Below are 23,281 nucleotides of genomic sequence, written 5' to 3' on the forward strand. Positions count from 1 at the left end.
ATCCTGTTGGTACAAGGAAGACTCCTAGCACAGCCATCAAGCTGAGCCTCCACACTACCGCTTCCTCTGAGAGGCCACCTCATCCAGCCTTTTCTTTCCAAATTTCTCTATTATCTCCCCCTGGACTGGGCAGCAGACGTTTCTGTCTGGCTGACATCTATGACCCTTCTTTTCAACATGGCACCTGCATTTCCCTTTGGGGAGCCCCCATTGTCAACAACTGTGGTTCAGGGATGAAAATATAACCCAGTCTGGCTAACGAGATCACTGAATCACCCTGACCACTGTGACTGGTTCAGGAGAAGGCACATGACCCAAGTCAGTCCAATCAGAGGTAAATCTCTGGACCAGGATCCAGGAGCTCTCTTTACAATAGGGCTCAGGCTGTGATGATGGAGCCTGGAGTTGATGGCAGCTGTCTTGCCACTGGGAGGGGAGGAGCCAATGAGACTAGGACAGGATTCAGATAATATCCGAATACTCGAGTCCTGGATCACACCACACCTGAAGCCAGAACCTACCCGTGAACTTTTCAGTTACATAAGCCAATTATTCCCTTTTTCATTTCAGCAGTTTGAGTTGCATTTTTTAATCCCTTGTGCTTGAAAAAGAATCCTGATACACTGTTTTGTCAGAGACAGTTTTCTGGGCACCTAGCTTCCCTACAAACTTGAAGGCTACCTTATTCTTTCTTCAAAAACTGGATGAGCAAAAATGGACAAGGGAACTTAGTTCTTCCAAGCAGTGAGGACTTATCACTGTTTAGACTTCAATTCTAGCTTCTCTTTGTTCCCAGTGACCAGTCCTTCTAGATTGAAACACTGGATGTCACAAACCTTTCAAGTTCTGCCTCAAAGCCATTTCCAGGCTTTTCCTGCCCATATCAGTCTTTCTCCTTTTCCCCCATCTGGAGGGGTCTTTGCACCAACCCACAGCCACTGGGGTTCACCTGAGGGTTCCAGCTCCCGTTTGGGTGTTCACCATGTGCCTGGCACTGAGCCTCAGCCCATCAGATTCTCTCACCAACCCCATGGGAGAAGTGCTAGCATTCTCTCCATTTTGCAGACGCAGTAATGGAGGCTTCAACAAGGGGGCTGGTTTGTTAAAGGTCACAGAGCTGGTCCAGGTGGCACAGCTGGATCCCAACCAAGGCTGGTCTGATTCCAAAGCTCATGTTCCTAACCACTGGATAGGCTCCCAGCCCTAAGTCTCATGCTGTGCCTGCTTCGCAAACTAAATGCCAGGACAAATAGTCTCACAGGTGGACACAGAGTTGAAATTGGGCACAGAGTTGAAACTGGGTCTTTGAGCTTCAGATGACAAAACTGGCCAGGTCCCCCCGTCTTGGCTCTTGCAACAGTCTCCTCCCCTCCCCAAGGCCAGGCTCCTGAAGGGAGGTACCCAGGGGAGGGACAGCAAGCCCCGGGTGGCACTGCCTGCTTCCCTCCACATCCTCACTGTGCGGGACTTTCCATCCATCCTCATCCATCCTCCCTCTTCCCCACCCTCGAGGAAAAAGAAAAATTACCAACACCCCAAGAGGAAAAAGAAGGAAGGCCGTGCATTAGTTACATCCACCACCTCATGACACTATCCACACGGGGAGCCCAAAGCTCACTGCAGATCTGGAGGAAGCAACTTGAGCACGGCCTTACCACGGCCGGGAGAGCCCAGCCCTGCTTTCTTTCCCACCCTGAGTGTGACTCAGCAGCACAACACCCAGCATCTCAGTTTCCTTCTCCACCCATTCCCAGAACCCACAGAAAGATGGAAGCTGCCTGCCCCACGCATCACAGAGCAGGTTCTCCCGTGTCTAGCTCCAGGTGGGAGAGCTAACTTTCTAGACTAGGGGAAAGGATAGGCATTTCTATTCCCATGTTATAGATAACCAAAACAAAGCCTAGAGGAAAGTGTCTGGAATCCACAACCTCAACCGCGCAGCCACTGGCTATACCATGAGCTGGAGAACAAACTGGAAACACACTTGGGCATGAACATGCTAAGCCAGTGTCAGATTTCCACTCAGGGGTTAAACGCAGCAAAATGAGTAAGGCATGCTGACGGCCCCTGCAGATGTAAATAATTATGCTGAGAGGAGAAGTAGGTGAACGGGGGCTCAGCTGAAGGCTCTCCTAGACGTCGCCATCACACAAGGGTGGTGAGCCTGCAGTTCCCCCATCTTCAGATCTCCACAGTGAACAGACGCGTGCTTTCTAAAGAATTTAAACCAGATCGAGACCATCCTGGCTAACACGGTGAAACCCCGTCTCTACTAAAAATACAAAAAATTAGCTGGGCGTGGTAGTGGGCGCCTGTAGCCCCAGTGACTCGGGAGGCTGAGGCAGGAGAATGGCGTGAACCTGGGAGGCGGAGGTTGCAGTGAGCCGAGATCACGCCACTGCATTCCAGCCTAGGTGACAGAGCGAGACTCTGTCTCAAAAAAAAAAAAAAAAAAAAAAAGAATTTAAACCAAGTTCACACTGGGGCCCGAGCAAATGGCAAACCTGGGGACTCACTGTCTCCCGTGCAGCTTCTGAAGTTAACACACCTAGTGGGCGTTTCCGGCAATCACATCACCTCTATGTCCCTCCGCTTCCTCACCTGTAAAATGGCCACAATGACAGTGAAGAGCAGTGGTTCTGGAACTGGATGGCCTGGTTCAAATCCTGGCTCTGTCCTTGGGTAGTTGTTTGACCCTGGCAGGTTATTTCCCTGTCCTTGTGTGGAGAATGAAGATCACAGTAGTATCCATCTCCCAGGGCTGCTGTGCCAATGCCTGAGGACAGATAAAAAGCCCCAGGAAGGGGCCTGGCACCCATGAGCCCTCCGTCAACACTGGCAGACAGCTGCTGATGCCATCGCAGAGCATGCCTGACTCCATGGAGGTGACAGGAAAGGAGTGCATGTCTTGGGCTCGGGCTGCCCAAGTCTTCCAGGCCGCAGCGGACACCTGCCCCTTGGTGGGAGGCTCTCGAGGCTGTGGAGCTTGAAGGTGCTGCGGCGCAGCTCACAAATCCATATAACTCACTCCCGATTACTCTCCAGCCTGACTGAGCAGCTGCTCCAGGAAGAAATAAAATATGCTTCGCATACTTTAAATGTTTCACTTATGAAAACTGGCAGGGCTGCCTTTCTAAATTGTTTAGCAATAAAGTCACTAACGAGCAGTGTTCGAGGCTCTCCCCACCGGAGCTGGAGCTGGGCCGGGGAGCCAGCCGGGGTGGGGGGAGGGGGCAGGGAGGGAGGACAGACTGGCTGCCAGTGCGGAGGCCGCTAGGGCTTCCAGAAGGCGCCATCTGGGATTTTTCAGAGGGGCACCACGGGGATCACATCCTGGTGTCCTGATGTGAAACTGGATCCTCCCTCTGGAAGCCAAGCCCCAAATGAGTGGGGGCAGAGGGGAGAGCCCTTCCGGCCTGGGACGTTTTCCCACACTCCAGGGCGCCCCGCTTTCCAGCCAATTGAGTTAATTGAAAAATTACCTTGGGCTGAGAAAGACCAGGACCGGGCCATGGGGGACTGCCTCACAGGAGACCCAACTCAGCCTCCAGCACTGGACTTCCACCACCTGCAGCTGCGAGGCCTGCAGGGGCGCTCCCGATGCTGGGCACACGTCCCCTGCAACCTCCCGGAGACCTCAGGGGTAGTTTCAGTCCTACTTGACAGATGGGGAAACTAAGGCAAAAGGGATGAGGAGCCTGCCCAAGAACAAAAAGCTACGGAGCTGTGGGCCACGAGCCTCCGTGCAGCCTGGTGCTGTCCCCTGCGGTACTTTGTCCCAGGATGCTGTTCTGAATGTGTGGCAGGGCCACTGCAACCCCAAAACCCAACGAATGTAACTCGGAAGGAAGCCCAGAATGCAGATCAGCTGGCAGGCGGGCAAGAGGCCTCCTGCCCTGCCCAGAACAGGATGGTGCCGCCATCCACAGAAGGCCTTGCTGTGGGCTGATATTGCTGATATTGACAAAGTGCTGAATAAAGCGCTTTTCCTTCCTTCCAAGTGCTCACTTCTCTGTTTATCATCCCAACTGCCTGGGAAGATTACAATGGTGGGTTTTATTGTCCTAAATAAAGGCCAGCCAACCCCAAGGCCCCAGGAACAGCACCATGACTCAGCCAGGTCACACAGGAGTCTGGGGTATGGGGAGGTCCAACCATCAGGCCACAACCTTCAGGACTAGAAATGAACACAGCCGATTAGAAAAACACCCTTACTTCACTTAGAGAGTTTCAGCAGTTTAGTCTGTGAACCAAATGTATAATTAAGACACAGAAAAATGTGAGTTGCTTTTTTTTTTTTTTTTTTGGGAGGGGGAGCTGGGAGCGGGAAGAGGCAGACAAACTCACGTCCTGAGTTACCTTTACGTCTGAAAACAGAACTTCTTCCCCCACAGGAAAACTTGACCCTAACATAGAAGCTGCATATCCAGTGTGTGTTTTTTTGTTTTTGTTTTTTTTTGAGACAGAGTCTCTCTCTGTCACCCAGGCTGCAGTGCAGTAGTGAGATCTCAGCTTAGTACAACCTCCGCCTCCCGGGTTCAAGCGATTCTCCTGCCTCAGTCTCCCAAGTAGCTGGGATTACAGGCATGCGCCACCACGCCCAGCTAATTCGTTTGTATTTTTAGTAGAGACGGGGTTTCACCATGTTGGTCAGGCTGGTCTCAAACTCCTGACCTCAAGTGATCCGCCCGCCTTGGCCTCCCAAAGTGCTGGGATTATAGGCGTGAACCACCATGCCCGGCTCAACTTTTGGTTTTGACGCTCACTGAGCACCTCGCCTGAGAGGCGATGCCATCTAAGCAGCTAGAAACACATCTCCAAGCAAGGCATTCCAGCTACTTACTAAGCAAGTGATCCTGAGCAGGTCACCGCACCTCTCTGTGACTCAGTTCTCTCATCTGTAAAACGGGAGTGATTGCTGTAAGGATTGAGAGTCTATACCATAAAAGAACATTGCTGGGCACAGGGCAAGTACTACATACATTTCGGTTATTATTTTCCCTCCTGCTCCTCCCTCAAGAACCACACTGCCTTCTCGTTGTGAGACCGGCCCTTGCCAGGAAGCATTGTCCTGGGTCCCCAGAGACTTCTGGAATCTCGGCTGTAAATCCTCAGGTAGAACATTCTTTGCTGAGAGGTCTCCCGAGTGGGCTCTCCAGCAGCTGGCGGGGGGTGACTGCTGAGGAAGTGATCCTGCAGTCCTAATCTGGAGGCTTGGGCACTATTCTGCTGCTGTCCCCTCTGGCTTTCTCTGGTTTCTGGACTGAAAAAGGTAGAGATGGAACTTTAATTCTTGCTCTGAGTGGTCTCTGACTTCCCACCAAATATTTCCCCGTCTGTCTGGCTAACTCTGCTCACAATTCACAAAGGTCAAATGCTGTTTCCACTCTGCATGCCGCCTCTAGGGAGAGCAGAGGAGAAAACTATTCGAAAAATGTAAATTAAAAAAAAAAACCCAAGGCTCTCCTCCCCCACAACACAAACACACACACATGCACATGCAGCTCACATCCAGTTCAACAGAACACAAGACCACAACAAGCAGGAAGACAGAAGGGCGATGCCGAATTTTCACCAGTGGTGACCAGCTCCAGACCTGCCTTTCTTAGAGGATTACAGACGGCCCTGCTAACCCAGACAAGGAAATCTCTTGTACAGAGAAGCATCCTTCCAGGTCCTCCTAGAACACCCTTCTGGCAGGAGCCAGGTATTATAAGCTGCAGAAGTCAGGTATTATAAGCCGCAGCAACTGGTGCAGCCCTGACCTGTGCTCTAAGCCCAAGAAGTGCCCGTTAAGCTAAAGCTAGCCCAAGGCACAAGCTTAGGGGCAAAAGCGTCCTTCCATCAAGCCAAAGACCCCCTAGGACCACACTCTCCTGGCCAGAGGTGCTTTCATGCCAAAACATGTTTTTCCCTAAAGCCGCCCTCTACCCCTCATCTCCCAGGAGAAACTGATACTGACTAGAGAAGAGTAGGTTCTAGGTTCGGCTGCTGTAGAATCAAAGTGCGCAGCTTGAATAGAGAACAGAAGGGTGTGCAGAAACACTGACTGTTAACATTTGGAGCGGGTCAGAAGCGTTTCTTTCATCTACATGTTTTATTCTCTAAGTCGGCCTTCTCCTGCCCTACTCTCTTGAGCTGAACTTCTACTAGATCTTTCCTTTTTCCTCTCCCGACTCCACAAACCTCAAACCATATATATCCCTAGAACGTCTGGGGACGTTTCCTCTTTCCTGACACATCTGCAATAATACCATGATCACTCATGGCTGCTTGAGGAGGAGAGGGGACAAATATGTGTACCCTGGGCATACAGGACTGGCAGGGGTGGGAGGTGTAAAACAAAACAAGCCACATAAACACCGCAGCTTGTGATGCTTCAACACTGCCTCCACGCTTGGTTGAAGCAGCAGAAAATAAACCAATTGAACAAATAAAAGTTCTAATCGGGAGCAGGTGTTTGCATTGTAACACGACTTGGGACATGAATAAGCCCTGTATTGTGGGCTCATCGCCATGTCTCTCTGGAATTGCAGGCTGACCACCAACCAAGCCATGAGGTCACCCCACCTCCAGCGGTAGACAGCCCACAGCTACAGATATCCCAGAAATCCAACAAAAGACCAACGCCAGGTTCTAGTTATTCTCTCGTCCTGATGCCCGGGACAACGAAGCCCAGACCCAGGAAGCCAGACAAGAGGACAGCAGCTCTCTGGTCCTTCTTTGGTGAACAGACAGCATGGATTTCAGCAAAGACCATAGGCAGAACCAAAGTGTTTTCAGCTTTCAGCATTCATGAAAATTAACTCAGGATAACTCCAGCGCCCAGGAAATCTTCCCTGCTCCTGATCTCTGGAGAAAGCTATACATCTTCTAAATTAGCATCTTCTCTGCATGTACACCTGCAGAAAGCTAATTTTGGGGAAGCAGGGTAAAAAAAACCAGAACCTCCCCACCCACACCGCCATCCGACCCACCAACTCAGGCTGCCCTGGCCTAGAAGGTAGGCTGCTGATTCAGGTTAAAAATTCCCAGGCAGAGAAATTCAATCTCCTTTTTCCAATGGTCGGCAGTTAATGTATTGTTCCACCTTTGCCCTCCTCTTTTTTTGTAATCTCTTGGCTGAGTGCCCATGTTCTCAGGACCCTCTTGCCAAGAGGTGAGTACTGTTTATTTGGCCTTGGATACTACTCATGGACCCCAAAAGGAATATGTGAACTTGCCACTGCATGCCTTTGGGTCCCTTTTGACCTGATGGCATGGGGGTGGGGATGCAGGGCAGGCTACAGAAAAGGGGAATGAAGCCAGGCACGGTGGCTCATGCCTGTAATCCCAGACTTTGGGAGGCCGAGGCAGGTAGATCACCTGAGGTCAGGAGTTTGAGACCAGCCTGGCCAACATGTAGTGAAACCCCATCTCTACTAAAAATACAAAAATTTAGCTGGGTGTGGTGGCGCTCGCCTGTAATCCCAGCTACTTGGGAAGCCGAGGCAGGAGAATCACTTGAACCTGGGAGGTGGAGGTTACAGTGAGCCGAGATTGCACCACTGCACTCCAGCCTGGGCTACAGGGCAAGGCTGCGTCTCTCAGAAAAAAAAAAAAAAAAAGAAAGGGAGAATGACATCTGTCTGGTCATTTCCACCTGCCTGGCCTGGCCCAGGCTACTGGGCTAGCCCTATCCACCCTGATAGCACTCCGCAGTTGTTTCCACCTGCCCCTCTCCCTGCCTGCTTCCAGAGGGGCTGCCTGATGTCTTTGAGCTCCTGCTATGTCCTCTTAAACAAACATCAAGACAGCCAGGAACACACAGCTCAGCCTGGGGAACATTCTTCCTTAGGACGTGCAAGAGAAGGTACAGGCTCCAGCAGCTCTTCCTCCACCCTCACAAAGGGCTCCCAGTGGGGGACGAGAGATCTAAGGTTGGTTAAGCTGGGAGGATCAAGGCAAGAAGCCCTGTGCTCCCAACCACCCAACCCATCTACTCTGCCCTGGCTGGGAGGAAAAATGCCTGGAGAAACGAAACTGGCCCCTGTGCCACGGTGGCTGTCTTCCTACAACAGAGGGGTTATCGTGTCAAGGAGACAGACGCAGTGTGTAAGATCCTCAAATGTAGGGCACAGGCCAATGGGTGGATGCTACTGTGAGATCAATTTTTGGCTCAATATAAAAGTGAGTGAGGCCAGGCGCGGTGGCTCACGCCTGTAATCCTAGCACTTTGGGAGGCCGAGGCGGGCGGATCACGAGGTCAGGAGATCGAGACCACAGTGAAACCCCGTCTCTACTAAAAATACAAAAAATTAGCTGGGCGAGGTGGTGGGCGCCCGTAATCCCAGCTACGCGGGAGGCTGAGGCAGGAGAATGGCGTGAACCCCGCAGGGCGGAGCTTGCAGTGAGCTGAGATCGCGTCACTGCACTCCAGCCTGGGTGAAAGAGCAAGACTCTGTCTCAAAAAAAAAAAAAAAAAAAAAAGTGAGTGAATGCTTAAAACGAATAAAAAATTATAGGGGTTGCCTGAAGAGGAAGTGAGCTTCCAATCCCTGAAGGTATTAAAACTCAAGAGGAACAACTGCATTGGACATTATGCGTCAATCTGTCTTCCTTGCCCTAAATTCCTCCCACCACAGCTACTTTCCCACAGGCCCTGGAAGGAAGCAGCTCTCTATACCAAGTACCCTGCCCACTCTTACAGAGGCAGCTGACTGAACCAAGATGGTCACCTGATCCATGGTCTGCCAAACCACTGGTTAGGCAGAGACCAATCAATGCCTGCCTCCCAGGCATTTAAGCACTTCAGGGGTACAGAGGGAGGCAGACCCCTCCTTGAGGGATGATCAGGCTGGGTGAAGGCTCTGCCACTGCCTTTGGAACCTGGCACTCCTGAGGCTGAGCCCGAGGACTTCCCTAGGTCAACCCAGGCCCCCTGTGACTTGGGTTCATGTGATAGTCTCCATTCTGCCTCCAGCGGAGGAGCTCAGGGTCTCTCTGTCCATCCTGGCAGGGACCTCCTGTTATCACTGCTCAGCACAGTGCCTGGACCCTGAGCCTGTGCCGTGGACAACAAAGTTCAAAACTCAGTCGCTGTCACAGCTCTCAATATCCCAACAGGCAGAGGAGTGCCCGAGAATGCACACCCTCAAGTACACACACTCCACCCTAGGCAGAGGCACCTCCCACTGCCAGTGTGGACCTCATGCTTAATAAACATCACTGGCCAGGCGAGAGGCTCACACCTGTAATCCCAGCACTTTGGTAGGCTGAGGTGGGAGGATCACTTGAGATCAGGAGTTCGAGACCAGCCTGGGTAACAAGTGAGACCCTGTCTCTAAAAACAAAATGTTTTAAAAATTAGCCAGGCATGGTGGTGTGTGCCTGTAGTCCTAGCTACTCAGGAGGCTGAGGTGGGAGGATGACTTGAGCCCAGGTGTTTGAGGCTGAAGTGAGCAATGATCCTGCCATGGCACTCCAGCCTGGGAGACAAGAGCAAGACCCCGTGTCTAAGATGAATAAATAGGCCAGGCACGGTGGCTCACGCCTGTAATCGCAGCACTTTGCGGGGCCGAGGGGGGTGGATCACCTGAGGTCAGGTGTTCAAGACCAGCCTGGCCCCATGGTGAAACCCTGTCTCTACTAAAAATATAAAAATTAGCCTGATGTGGTGGTGGGTGCCTGTAATCCCAGCTACTCAGGAGGCTGAGGCAGGAGAATTGCTTGAACCCAGGAGGTGGCAGTTGCAGTGAGCCAAGATCACGCCATTGCTCTCCAGCCTGGGCGACTGAGTGAGATTCCATCTCAAAAAACAAAAACAAAATCAAACAAAAAATGAATAAATAAATAAACAAACATCATTATCTGCAATCCATTGTATTGCACATAATATTTAAGGCGGTTTATTGATAAAGCAGCAGCTCCACTTGGCAAGTTCCTACTGTAGGATGGCTGCCATCATTCTCATTTTACAAGAGGTGGAAACTGAGGCTCAAAGAGATTAAGCAGCTTGCCCAAGAGTCTCCAGTGTGGTCTTCTCATAATGCATGAGATTCTGACCAACTGTCGCCAGATGTCTCCTTCTAAGTGGGAGAGCAAAGCCCGGGCAGGTGCTAACTCCAAAAATTTCTCCCCAGGAAGTCCAAATCCTGCCCCAGTGCTTGACGTCCTATTGAGTATTGGACTCTGGACTTGACTGACTTGGCCATCTCTCTGGTGAGTCTTATATCACTCCAGCACCCATTTTTTTTTTTTTTTTTTGAGATGGAGTTTTGCTCTTGTTGCCCAGGCTGGAGTGCAATGGCGCGATCTCAGTTCACTGCAACCTCTGTCTCCCAGGTTCCAGTGATTCTCCCGCCTCAGCCTCCCGAGTAGCTAGGATTACAGGTGTCCGCCACCATGCCCAGCTAATTTTTGTATTTTTAGTAGAGACGGGTTTTTGCCATTTTGGCCAGGCTGGTCTCGAACTCCTGACCTCAGGTGATCCGCCTGCCTTGGCCTCCCAAAGTGTTGGGATTACAGGCGTGAGCCACCGCATCCGGCCCATTCTGAACTAATACAAATGATCTTAATCTCCATAAAACCCCTACTAGATAGGGCTATCACCCCAATTTACAGATGAAGATATTGAGGCTCAGAGGGGTTAAGGAACTTGCTCAGGGTCCCCACTATTGGAAAAATTTGCACCCAGGCAGTGGGGCTCTATGGCCCTAAGAACTTGGTACATGGACTCCAACGTCCCCACACTCAGAGCCCTGTGTCTGTGTACCTGTCCTAGCTCAGTGAGGGGAGCCTGTTCTACACGAGGCTAAAATGCCCTAAACACCACCAAGCACAGAGTAAGGCAAAGGTGCCCTTTTGCTAAATTTCTACCTTCCTGGGCCGCACACGCCTGCTCTGCTGTGAGAAGGTAGCATCGGCCTGCCTGCTGGGTATGGATTCAAGTCACCTCCAAAGGGGAGCAATCGGCGCCTTCCAGGGAGATGGCCATGCTCCAGGCACAGGCTGGAAGATCAGACTCCCACTGGGAAGGTTGAGAGGAGCCAGATGCCGTCTGGAGCACCCAAAACACCAGCTGCTGGCGCTGACCTCAGCGTGCTCAGCTCTATCAGGGATGTGCCAGGAAACTGGCGAAGGGGACATGACAGCAAGAGCTTATGCTGCCCCTTGACGGAGCAGGCACACTGGGGTGGGAAGGAGAGGGTGTTCAGTCAACCCCACCCAGGCCCCATACTCAGGAGGCTGATAGAGCCAGGGGTCCTCCTACAAGCTGACCTGGTGGGACTTGTGTGATCAAAGAAGGATGGTAGGGAGAGAGGCGGAGGGGACGTGATTATTACGGCCAGGAGACTGTGGACAGACCCTAAGAGGTGGCAACTGATTCGCTAGTCCTTGAAGACGGAGGGGGAAGGGAAAGACAGGGAAGTACAAACGACTCAGAAAACTGAGCTCCTCCACAGGGAACTAGAAAGGCATCTGGCCCCAAGTAGGTGCTCTAAGAAAACCTGCAAGTAATTAACCAGCAGGGTCTGCGATGAAGGCTCTCCTCTGGTCCCATAACACCTAGCAAGGGGCACAGACACACGCTTGCTGAGGAGCCATTTTCACCTTCTGCAGTGCCACTCTCTGCCACGCTGTCCTCTAGGTGACACTTGCAGATGGCACTGCAAGAATTACACCCAGAGGGGCTGCAGTGAGCAAGAAAGGCTCACAGAAAGGTTGGGGGCCCAGGAGGGGAGGGATGTGGACTTAGTTCGGGGTGGGAAGATAACAGAGGCAAGAACTAGCAAGGCGAAGGGTAGGAATGAGCCAGCGTGGTTCATGGGACAGACAGGCCCTGAGCTCCTCCACTGGAGACAGAAGGGGGACTGTCACATTTGTGGAGCCTCACACAAAACTGAGAACAGAGCAGATGCTGGATGCCTGCCACATGGATGAACAAGGAGGCTTGTTGCATCTGGGGAGAGGGTGAGGGAGGGTACCTTTCCTTTCTTGTTTCAGTTAGGAGTTTTAGGCAGAAAAAAACCCTCTTCCAGAATATAACTGTCATGAAAGTAGGGTTCGTCCTGCTCAGCTCTCAGTGCCAGGCACCCAGTTGGGGCTGGTAAGTACTTATGGGATGAGGAAGGATCAAAGTGATCAGGGAATCTAAAAGGGGGCGGGGCAGGTAGGTGAGGCCTTAGCTGCTGGGAGGGTAGAGGGATCCCTTTCTATATGGCAAAAGTAGCCGTGTGGCTGGCACAGTAGAGCAGGGCACCAGTGATCAACCAGCCCGGTTTGCCTGAGACCAAGGCATAGCCCATGGTGCGGGATGTCCAGTGTTAGAACCAAGAAAGTCCCCAGAAAAACAGGACAATTTGGTCACCCCAGGTACAGGTCTGTCTTCACCAGCATCCTATAGCTACCAACCGATGATACCAACTGCATCTGATGGTACCAACCGCATCTCTAAGGTGCCTCAGAGTGAGTGAAGCACTTCCACATCCACGGGCTCTCGTAAAGCAACCACAGATCTGTGAGCTAGGCCGGGCTGACACTATGATTTCACTTCACCAAACAGGGACACAGGTCCAGAGGGTGAGTGAACTGTACAAGGTCCCACAGCAGGTAAGCTGCAAAGCCAGGGCTGATGTTCTGCTCGTCACCTCCCCTGCCTTTCCACACACTGGAGAGACATGACATGGAAAAGCGCTGTCTGCTGAGCACAGCTGTGGGATGGGCGGATGTCATCCAGGCGTCCCCAAGGGCAGGGGGCTTGGAGGCTCCAGGGAAATGGGCCCATCTGGCCCTCTGTTCTTCTAAAATTCTGGCACTGGGGGAGCAGGCGGCCACCACCTGGGATGTTGGGAGAGAAGATGGGGGCGGGGGTGCTATAGGCTGCTGCTCCGCTTGCCCCACCAACATCACCATTAGGGCCGTCCCCTGGGTAAGGCCAGGATCTCTGAAGGCCCTTGTGAAAGGCAGACAGACCATCTAGTGACACATCCAGTAGCCCCTAGGCATAGAAGGGCCAATCAGCCCTTGGCAGCTGGGCAGGGAACAGGCCAGGGTACAGGGAGAAGGGGAAGGGAGAGGGGAGAGGGAGGGAAAGAGGAAAAATAGAAGTAGAAAAAGCTTTCTAGAGCCGCCTTGCTCAATGGCTGCTTTCAGACTATAGTTACATCAGCATCGCCTTGCAGGGCTTGTTAAGACCCAGACTAGGCTCACCCCCAGTTTCTGATTCTGTAGGTGTGGAGTGGACAGAGAATTTCCATTTCTAATATGTCCTCGGGAGCTGCTGATGTTTCTGATCCTGGTAGCACACCTTGAGAATCGATGGTCCAGCTCAAGCGGTTCTGGGGGATGGGGCTGGGGGTTGGGGGCAAAGGCACAAAGGACACAATAGGGCCCCTGATGCTAGGAAGACCCACAGAAGTAAAGACGCAGGTGCTGGAGCCTCAGTCCTCAAAATGCAGAGTGAGCTGGCATCATCTGGGGGTGGGGGTGGGATCCGTTTAAAACGCAGATTCTTGGGCACATTCCCAGATTTTTTTTTTTCCTGAAACAGGGTCTCTCTCTATTGCCCAGGCTGGAGTACAGTGGCACCATCTCGGCTCACTGCAGCCTTAATCTCCCAGGTTCAAGCAATCCTCCCACCTTAGCCTCCAGAGTAGCTGGGATTACAGGTGCATGCCACCATGCCTGGCTAATTTTTGTATTTTTAGTAGAGACGGGGTTTCACCATGTTGGTCAGGCTGGTCTCGAACTCCTGACCTGAAGTGATCCGCCCGCCTCGGCCTCCCAAAGTGCTGGGAATACAGGCACGAGCCACTGTGCCCAGTCCTCAGGTATTTTGGATTGTCCAGGTCAGGTATGGGGACCAGGAAACTACACTGGAAAACAACAAACTCCTGAGTGACTCTGAGGATGGTGGTGCAGGGGCCATGCGGAGAAGCAATGGCAGCCCTAAGGGACCACGGTGTAAAAACACATCTCAGGCTTCCCAAGCTGCAATGGGCCTCGGATTAGCCTCATGCCCTGACTCAGGGCCAGCTCCAACATGGGAGCCACTAGCCACCTGTGGCCTTTTACAATTAAGTAAAATGTATATCTCAGTTCTTCAGTCATACCAGCTACATTTAAGCCCAGGGGCTACCATCCTGGGCAATGCAGATACAGACCACTTACAGCTTTGCAGAAAGTTCTGTCAGACAGCAGTGGCCTAGACGGATCATATTGTGTCAGCTTCATTTCCCCATCTAGAAAATGGAGCTCCTCACAGGTCATTTGAGGGTGCCAAAGAGAGGACAGACAGGATCCAGGGTGGACGTTTCTACCTCACACCTAAAGAACCACTGTACTGGGCCGGGCGTGGTGGCTCACGCAGGTAATCCCAGGACTTTGGGAGGCGGAGGCGGGCGGATCACCTGAGGTCGGGAGTTGGAGACCCATCTCTACCAAAAATACAAAATCAGCCGGGTGTGGTAGCGCATGCCTATAATCCCAGCTACTCGGGAGGCTGAGGCAGGAGAATTTGTTGAACCCGGGAGGCGGAGGTTGCAGAGAGCCAAGATTGCGCCACTGCACTCCAGCCTTGTCAATAAGAGTGAAACTCCGTCTCAAAAAAAAGAAAAGAAAAAAAAAAAAAAGAACCACTGTAGCCTGGTGGGAGGGAGAAGGCAGCCCAGACTGGCAGGGGAGGCATCCGTGACTGCTCCAGAGCCCAAAGGGTAGCCTCTGTCCCTGCAGAGGGAAAACCAGGGATGCAGGTTTGCCCCTTGGTCAGCCACTGATGCACCCAGGAGGGCCTGGAAGGAGCACAGGAAGGCTGAGGGCTGGCACTGTGGAAATGCAAGCCCAGCAACTCCTCCCTGGCCAGGGAGGTTTAAGGGAATGCCACAGAGGCCCCCGGCGCTGGAAGAAGGGCTACCCCAGATCAGCGATGACCGGTCAGATGTTTGAAGCCGTCAGGCAGCAGGGAATGCTCATGGTGTGAAGGTGGCTGCAGGGCCACAGACCTGGCTGGCCCAACCTCCCCACCCTTCTCTGAAAGGAGAGATGGAGGGGGCGACTGGAGGCCAGGATGGAAAATTGAGTATTTAGATGGATGTTGGCCAGCATCAGCCCCCAAATGACCACTCTGGTATCCTGATGGGGCAAACCCAGTCCCTGCCTGACGCCTCCAGTGCTGGGGAACCCACTGCCTCCCAGGGCAGCCCGTCCTGTTGCTGAACAGAAAATCTGTCTCACACTGAAGGAAAGGTTGTCTCCCTACACTACAGGGTCTAAGCAGTAGGTGCCCTTCTATTCAAAACCCCAGGGCAAGAAGTGGTCCTGGGGCCTTAGCAGTCACAAATATGCTATGAAAAAGGAGGGCCGGGCGCAGTGGCTTATGCCTGTAATCCCAGCACTTTGGGAGGCCAAGGCAGGTGGATCACAAGGTCAGGAGTTCAAGACCAGTCTGGCCAAGATGGTGAAACCCCGTCTCTACTAAAAATACAAAAATTAACCAGGCGTGGTGGCAGGCGCCTGTAATCCCAGCTACTCGGGAGGCTGAGGCAGAGAATTGCTTGAACCCGGGAGGCGGAGGTTGCAGTGAGCCGAGGTGCACCACTGCACTCCAGCCTTGGTGACAGAGTGAGACTCCATCTCAAAAAAAAAAAAAAAAGAAAACTGACAAAAACCCCAATCATTTCTCTTTTTAAAAAGCTACATCCTGGCCAGGTGCGGTGGCTCACGCCTGTAATCCCAGCACTTTGGGAGGCTGAGGTGGGCGGATCACAAGGTCAGGAGATGGAGACCATCCTGGATAACACGGTGAAACCCCGTCTCTACTAAAAATACAAAAAAATAGCCAGGCGTGGTGGTGGGCGCCTGTAGTCCCAGCTACTTGGGAGGCTGAGGCAGGAAAATGGCGTGAACCCGGGAGGCGGAGCTTGCAGTGAGCCGAGATCGCACCACTGCACTCCAGCCTGGGTGACAGAGCGAGACTCTGTCTCAAAAAAAAAAAAAAAAAGAAAAAAAAAAAGCTACATCCCACACAAACAGACGAAAGTGATGCTGCTGGGTGTGGTGGCACGTGCCTGTAGTCCTAGCTACTTGGGAGGCTGAGGCAGGAGGATGGCTTGAAACCAGGAGTTCAAGGCTGTAGTGTGCAATGATCATGCCTGTGAACAGCCCCTGCACACCAGCCTGGGTAACACAGTGAGACCTTGTCTCTAAAATAAGAATTAAAATGTACATCACAATGCCAGAGACATAACAAGGTGCCAATTTTAATTATTGGAAAAAGATACCTGGATTACGTCTTCCCCAAACCTTCCCAGTGCACCTGTGAGGTAGCCCTGTTTAAAGGGTTAAGGGAAGTGTGAGACACGTTGGGGATAAAGCACTTAAGACAAGGTACTTCCAGATGTGGCTCCAGGACCATCAGCAGTGGGGCAGGGACGGACTGTATGTTAAAACTGCAGAACCTGGCCGGGCGTGGTGGATCACACTTGTAATCCCAGCACTTTGGGAGGCCGAGGCAGGCAGATCACCTGAGGTCAGGAGTTCGAGATCAGCCTGGCTAAGATGGTGAAACACTGTCTCTACTAAAAATACAAAAAATTAGCCAGGTGTGGTGGCACGTGCGTGTAATCTCAGCTACTCGGGAGGCTGAGGCAGGAGAATCACTTAAACCCAGGAAGCGGAGGTTGTGGTGAGCCGAGATTGTGCCACTGGACTCCAGCTTGGGCAACAAAAGGGAAACTCTGTCTCATTCATAAATAAATAAATAAATAAATAAATAAATAAATAGCACAGAGCCCTGCAACTACTGTGTGATCCTACTTAGATGAGGTACCTGGAATAGGCCAACACATACAGACAGAAACTGGAATGGTGGTTGGCAGGGGCTGGGGGAGAGGGATGGAGAGTTAGTGTTTAATGGGCACAGTTTCTGTTTGGGGTGATGAAGAAGTTTTGGAAATGGATTGTGGTGATGGTCCTCCAACACTATACATACGCTTAATGCCACTAAATTGAATATCGAACAGTGGTTAAAATGGTAAATTTTATATTACATACATTTTACCATAATACAAAAAATTCAATAAAAAAAAAAGTGCAGCGTTCTGAACTCCACCCTGGAGTCAATTTCTGGGGTGAGACTCTGCATTTGAGCCCAGTGATGTCAGGGCTCAGCTCCTTGTGGGTGGAAAACACACATCTTGTCAGTGGAAAAACATACATCTCAGGCTTCCCAAGCTGAGATGGGCCTTGGGAACACTCATGAGCCTCATGCCCTGACTCAGGGCCAGCCCCAGCATGGGAGCCTCTAGCCACATATGGCCTTTTAGAATGAAGTAAAATTTAAATCTCAGTTCTTCAGTCATACTAGCTGCATTTAAGCCCAGGGGCTACCATGCAGGGCAGGGCCACACGCAGGGTCTCCTCGCAGCCTCCCAGGCCCCTTGGCTTCCCTCCCCAAAGGGTAGAGAGTAAATAGAAACTCCCCCATGTGGCTCTCCACTGTCTGGCTGACACAGGTAGAGATGCCAGAGGAAGCACAGACAAGCACCCAGCTGGATGTTCGACCACCTGAACAGCATCACGCCCGACAATGAAAGGGACCCGGGGCGGGGAGGGTGGGGGGCCGTACTGGGGAGCATGGACAAACAGGCCCCACAGACGGCCCAGAGGTGAATCACAGGACAAGAGTTTGGTCTCCTCTGTCTCCTTAGCACCCTGCCCAGTGCCTTGGCTCCTTTGCAGGGCTCAAGGAGCCAGGAATTCAGGATGAATGGGAAACACGGTGTGCTGGTGGGCAGCCTGGAGCCGGGAGCAGGGTGTCTGAACAGCCGCCACCAAAGCCTCCATGTGTTCTCTCACTGCACGGCAGTCTTGTGAATTCACAAGGCTGAGAAAGGCATGTGCCTCTTTCTGGTAGATTCTGGGAACACGTGTGCCCAGACAGAGGTTGGCACAAAAAGGAAAAAAAGCGAGATTTAACTTAGACGTCCATCTACCTGACTGTGTACTTTGGGCTACTGGTGGGAGTGAAGAGGTGCTAGCGTGCTCTGATCGTGCCTGTGAATCATTCCTGTGCTCCAGCCTGGGGAACACAGTGTAAACCACAGTATGTGCCCTCCTGGGTTTCTTACTCTAAAATTAACCCAATCCCAGGAAAGCAAAGGGCAGAGGTTCTCAATGTCTGATCTGTGGAATGCCAAAATTACACAGGGTACTTGATACAAATCCAGATTCCTGGTGGGGGAGGAGGGGAGCCTGAGAATCTATACCTTAGTGAGCACCCCAGGCTGCTACAATCCCCGAAGTCTGAGACCCTCCTTGAATGGGTCGGAGAGGGTTGGGAAGATGGTAAAGGGTGAAAACTTCCAGTGCTGCCAAGACATTCCCATGGCTTTTCTTTTGTTTTTCTTTTTTTTCTTTCTTTTTTTTTTTTTTAAAGACAGAGTCTTGCTCTGTTGCCCAGGCTGGAGTGCAGTGGCATGATCTTAGCTCACTATAACCTCTGCCTCTTCTCCTGGATTAAATCAATTTTCTTTCCTCAGCCTTCCGAGTAGCTGGGACTACAGGCATGTGCCACCATGCCTGGCTCATTTTTGTATTTTTTTTTTTAGTAGAGATGGGGTTTCACCATGTTGCCCAGGCTGGTCCTGAACTCCTGACCTCAAGTGCTCCGCCTGCTTCGGCCTCCCAAAGTGCTGGGATTACAGGTGTAAGCCACCGAGCCCAGCCTCCCATACCTTTTCTAAGGTTTCATATCTGGCCCTGGAAGCCTCCCTGTGTGACATCCTGGAGTATGGTCCCTTCCCAGCCTCGGGCCTCAGTTTCCTCACCTAGTAGAGGGAACGGCTTCACCCCCTCCCTGCAGAGGCTTCCCTCTCAGGGCTCTGCATTCTAGGTTTCCAAATGGTTGTGGCGGGGGAGCCTCCCGTCAGGAGCCAGCTTGCCTCTGGCTTCTGGCTGGGGTGAAGGGGCAGGGGCAGAGTCTCCTGTTGACAGGGATCGGAGACTGCTCTGGGTCCCAGGGTTCCCCCCTCCCAACTGGCTCTGGCTGATTGGAAGCCAGCGAGCCGAAGGTGCCAGGGAGAAAAGTCCCATGACTCTCAGCAGCTCAGCCTCTGTTCTGTGGCCTGGTAGCCCGGGGAATCGTCAGCTGACAAGGAAACTGCAGGAGGAAGGGTCCCAGGAGTGCAGCAGGGCAGCCTGGAACAGCTACTTTCCACAACCGGTGTAACCTCTCCAGGCCTCAGTGGTCTCACCTGTAAGATGGGAGAATGGCAGCTGGCTGACGGGAATGGGGGGATCAAAAGGAACACATGGAACAAGGTGCTCGGTTCCTGCTCGGCCCTCAGTCAGCGATCCTTCCACACTAACGGGACCCGACTGAATGAAAATCCACATTCTTCCCAGCCTGGGCACACACAACTTCAAAGTTAGGAACATGCTGCTGGGGCTGCGCTGTGAGGGGAGGGAATAAGGCATCCAGGAAATAGCAGCTGTTGTTTTTACTTCTCTCCAATTCCCCAGGAGAGCTTTTCTGAAACTTCTGTACAATTAAAAGGTAGTGAACACAGTCAATGCCTGTGATAAAGTTACAGCCCGAACTAGTTGGGAGCCTGAGCCAGCCTCCAAATCCAAGAAGCAACAAAAGACGAGACCATTGGCACCTGCGGATTAGCCACCAGGTGCCAGGTGGAGGGTGTTTCCCAAAATAGTCCCCAACGTCCAGCACGTAGACTGAGGATGGGCCCCACCCAGAGCCCACCAGCTCCCTGCTCCTTAGGCCAGACTCAGTGTCAGCCAGTTCAGGGCTGGAACAGCAGGCAGCACTCGCGTACCTGTCACACTCTCCTGGCTCTGAATTTCCTCCAAACTGGGTGCCACTGCAGCACATGATGGGCTAATGCCATTTGATGAGGGCTCCGGGGAATTGCCACAATTGATATCCTCTAACTGGCCTCTCTTGAAGGCATCCAAAAAGCAGACGAGAGAAAGCCCGTAGTCCCTTCATAGAGGCCGCCACAAAGGAGACAGAAGTTGTCCTTGTGAACAGGAGGCAAGCCTGACCTTCCCTCTCCCTTGAAAGGCACTCATCCGGCACCTGCAAGTAAGACGCACTCACGGAGAGTAAATCCATCAAAATAACTCCACACCCGCACACCCCTTATAACCATGCCTGTCTCTCTGGAGTGTTTACAGCCCTTAGTGACTCACAGTAAACACGGGATCCCCAGGGCGATGGCTTCGGCCGGCTTTAATGACATGTTGGGTGTGCTTATCTGCTGGGACTAAAATCAGTCTACATGCAAATGTGCTGACGTTCCATTTTTGTCAGCTTGCCGTGTTACAGATGAACGAGGCTAACTCCAGAGCCAGGGGTGCTATTTTCCTCTTGAGATGATTAAACAAATGAACAAACTCTTCTTCCTCCAGAATGGCTGGAGGGTCCTGGCAAATTGTCCAGTTCACTCAACTGGAATATTACAAAGAACATAAATGGTGCTTCGTGCCCATTATGGAGATTTCGTGATGACTCAGAAAGCCAAATAAGCAGCTAGTAGCCCTTTGGAGTCACCTGTTTGAGTAAATCCCAGTATTTCAAACTTCAAAAATAAAAAAAAATGTATTATATATATTTTAAACATATATATATCAAGCCCTTTGGAGTCTGGAGGAATAGGAATTCCCCCTCCTTCCTTATGGCGTGGGTAGCATCAGGTCCCACAGGGGGAATGGACGCTAATCACACAGATTCTTGTCCAATTTCCAACCACTCTGAGGTGGGTGATACGATTTCCATTTTACAGAAGGGTAAACTGAGGCTCAGGACATTAAATAACTTGCTTAGGGGCATATAGCTAGTAAGGAGCAGAGCTGACGAATTCAAACCAGTGTGTGTTTGATTCCAAAACTGGTGCCCTGTACCCACTATGGCGTGCCACCAGCCTTGGCAGAAGGATAAAGTTTAGTCCATCACAGTGGACCACAACACAGGGTGGAGGGCGGAGGGTGCTGGGCCACAGGTTGAGACTCCTCAGGGAAATGGATCTCAGCAGTGGCTTTCACCCCAATTGTCCAGAAGAACCAAGCCCTCCATTGCCTCCGTCTTGCCCTCGCCCTGCTAGCAGAAGTATGCTCACACGAAACCCACCAATGGGTCCTAGTGGGCAGCTTCCTAAAACCATTCTTAATTCCAAGCAGTGGAGATTGCATCTCGTCCAGTCCCAGCACAAGTTCTTTTCAGAATGGCTCACAGAGAGCTGACCTCCCACTGAAATTGCCAACAGCAGAAAGATAAGCAAATGCTTGAGTTGCTTAAAACGAGGAATGTCAAGGAGAGGACAAACTTTTTTTTTTAAGGATAAAAATTTAAAGGAAAAGAGATCAGAAACATTGTGGGTCTACTTTCTTTCTTTCTTTCTTTTTTTTGAGATGGAGTCTCGCTCTTTCACCCAGGCTGGAATGCAGTGGCATGATCTTGGTTCACTGCAAGCTCCGCCTCCCAGGTTCATGCCACTCTCCTGCTTCAGCCTCCCGAGTAGCTGGGACTACAGGCGCCCACCACCACGCCCGGCTAATTTTTGTATTTTTAGTGGAGACGGGGTTTCGCCGTGTTAGCCAGGATGGTCTCGATCTCCTGACCTCGTGATCCGCCCACCTCGGCCTCCCAAAGTGCTGGGATTATAGGCGTGAGCCACCGCGCCCCGCCACAATGTGGGTCTACTTTCTTAAGAGCAACATGAAGTCTTTCCATACTGCTGAGGTCTACAGTCTGGGATAAATTCCCGGTTGGGACACCCACTGGCTGTGTGGCCTTGGGCAGTTACTGAACTGTTCTAAGGACCAGTTTCCCCATCTGTGGATGGGATTAGCGACTGCACTTCCCCACTGGGTTGCTGGGAGGACCCATGAAGACAAGGCATCCTGTTTAGTTCACGACACAACTGGTCTCTGGAAGGGTACAGTGCTGGGAGCCCGTACACAAAGACAAAGACACACAAGTGCCCCAGGCCCCTCAACCGCGGGTTTCATGTAAAGGGGAGGGGCAAGAAGTGATAAGAACCCAAATGATCATCGTAATAAAATAATGCAGAATTTTAAAAAGGTAGAGGATGTGAAGAGGCAGAATAAGGCCACGTGGCTTTCTGAGCTTGGGGTTAAGAGAAATGCCAAATGGAGCAAAAGGGTTAGAGTGCAGATGCTTCAGTTACAGACCTGTAGAGTGCCTCGTCTACAAAGATACTAATTTCCCATCACGTCTTAAAAATGGCTTAGTTCCTTTAGCTGATCAGCAACACCCTCTTGCCTTAGAAACTCAGCACCTACACACCTCACTTCATTCTAGAACGTGCTCCTCTATCCACCCTACCTAAAAACTAAGCAGCGCCTGCTCCCATCATTCTAACCCCTCCCCGGCTTTATTTTTCTGCATAGCACTTACACCATCTCTGGACATATCCTGTGCCTATTTGCCTACTGGAAATCTCCTCCCACAGAATGTAAGCTCCATGGAAGCTCCAGGGCTGCAGTCGTCTCCTTTGCTGCCATAGCCCTGGCAGCTACAACAGTGCCTGGCCCGGAGCAGATGCTCAAGAAATGTGAGCGAATGAATGGACAATGAAAGATTGAAGAGTCGGATTCCTGTTCCCAGCTTAAGAACCTCCAGTGAGCACCTGGTTCACTCTGAGGGGGCTCTGGAATGAGCTGCCCCTCAGAAGGAGTTATTCCCTTGGTGCCAACAGGGAAACTGAGTTGTGGAACATCTCAGAGTAAAATACGATCGAGGCAGAAGCAGGTGTGGATTGTGCAAACATCCAACGTCTGCACCTCCCGCTCCAGTCCCTGGGTCATGCACCGTGGAGGCCAGAGCTGTCACCATCACAAGACCATCACCTGCTGATCTCAGGACATTCTCCCTGAGCAATTCAAGGTGTTTGGGCCTCCATCCCACCAAGCCAGCATCCCCTCTATCTTTTCCCTTCCCCACATCTCTGAAAGTGCCAATTCACAGACACTCCCATCCAACAGGGCACCTCTTTCAGCTCCTTAATGTGAGCACCACATTTGACTTGGGATCAAGTGCTGAGATTCGAGGAAGAGCCACCTCACAGCCTGGCTGAAATGTTTATTTCAGCAACAAGTTCAGCTTGCAGCTTTGAGCCAGAGTTCCCATCGCCCTCCTAGAGGAAAGCCCCTTGTAACAGCCAATGGTTTATGGAAGTTCTCAGAAACTCGATTTGGTCTTTAAGAACCAGAGACCAGAAAGGGTGAAGGGTAGTAGGGTAGAGAAAACCCAAAACTTTCTGGT

General features: G+C 51.7%; 1 protein-coding gene across 7 annotated transcripts in view; it reads right to left on the reverse strand.

Moving 5' to 3' along the window:
• Nucleotides 1–23,281, reverse strand: part of KAZN (kazrin, periplakin interacting protein) — a 1,209,168-nt gene that overhangs the window by 160,961 nt on the left and 1,024,926 nt on the right. Inside the window, exon 1 of one of the 7 annotated variants that reach the window (XM_063631810.1) lies at nucleotides 2,602–5,144. The exons of the other annotated variants lie outside the window; for them this stretch is intronic. The gene's annotated coding sequence lies outside the window, so the exon portion shown is untranslated. Of the gene's footprint in view, nucleotides 1–2,601; nucleotides 5,145–23,281 lie in introns of those variants that run through there. 7 annotated transcript variants of the gene reach the window in all.

This window comes from Symphalangus syndactylus, chromosome 22 (genome assembly GCF_028878055.3).
Source record: "Symphalangus syndactylus isolate Jambi chromosome 22, NHGRI_mSymSyn1-v2.1_pri, whole genome shotgun sequence".
Classification (NCBI taxonomy): domain Eukaryota; kingdom Metazoa; phylum Chordata; class Mammalia; order Primates; family Hylobatidae; genus Symphalangus; species Symphalangus syndactylus.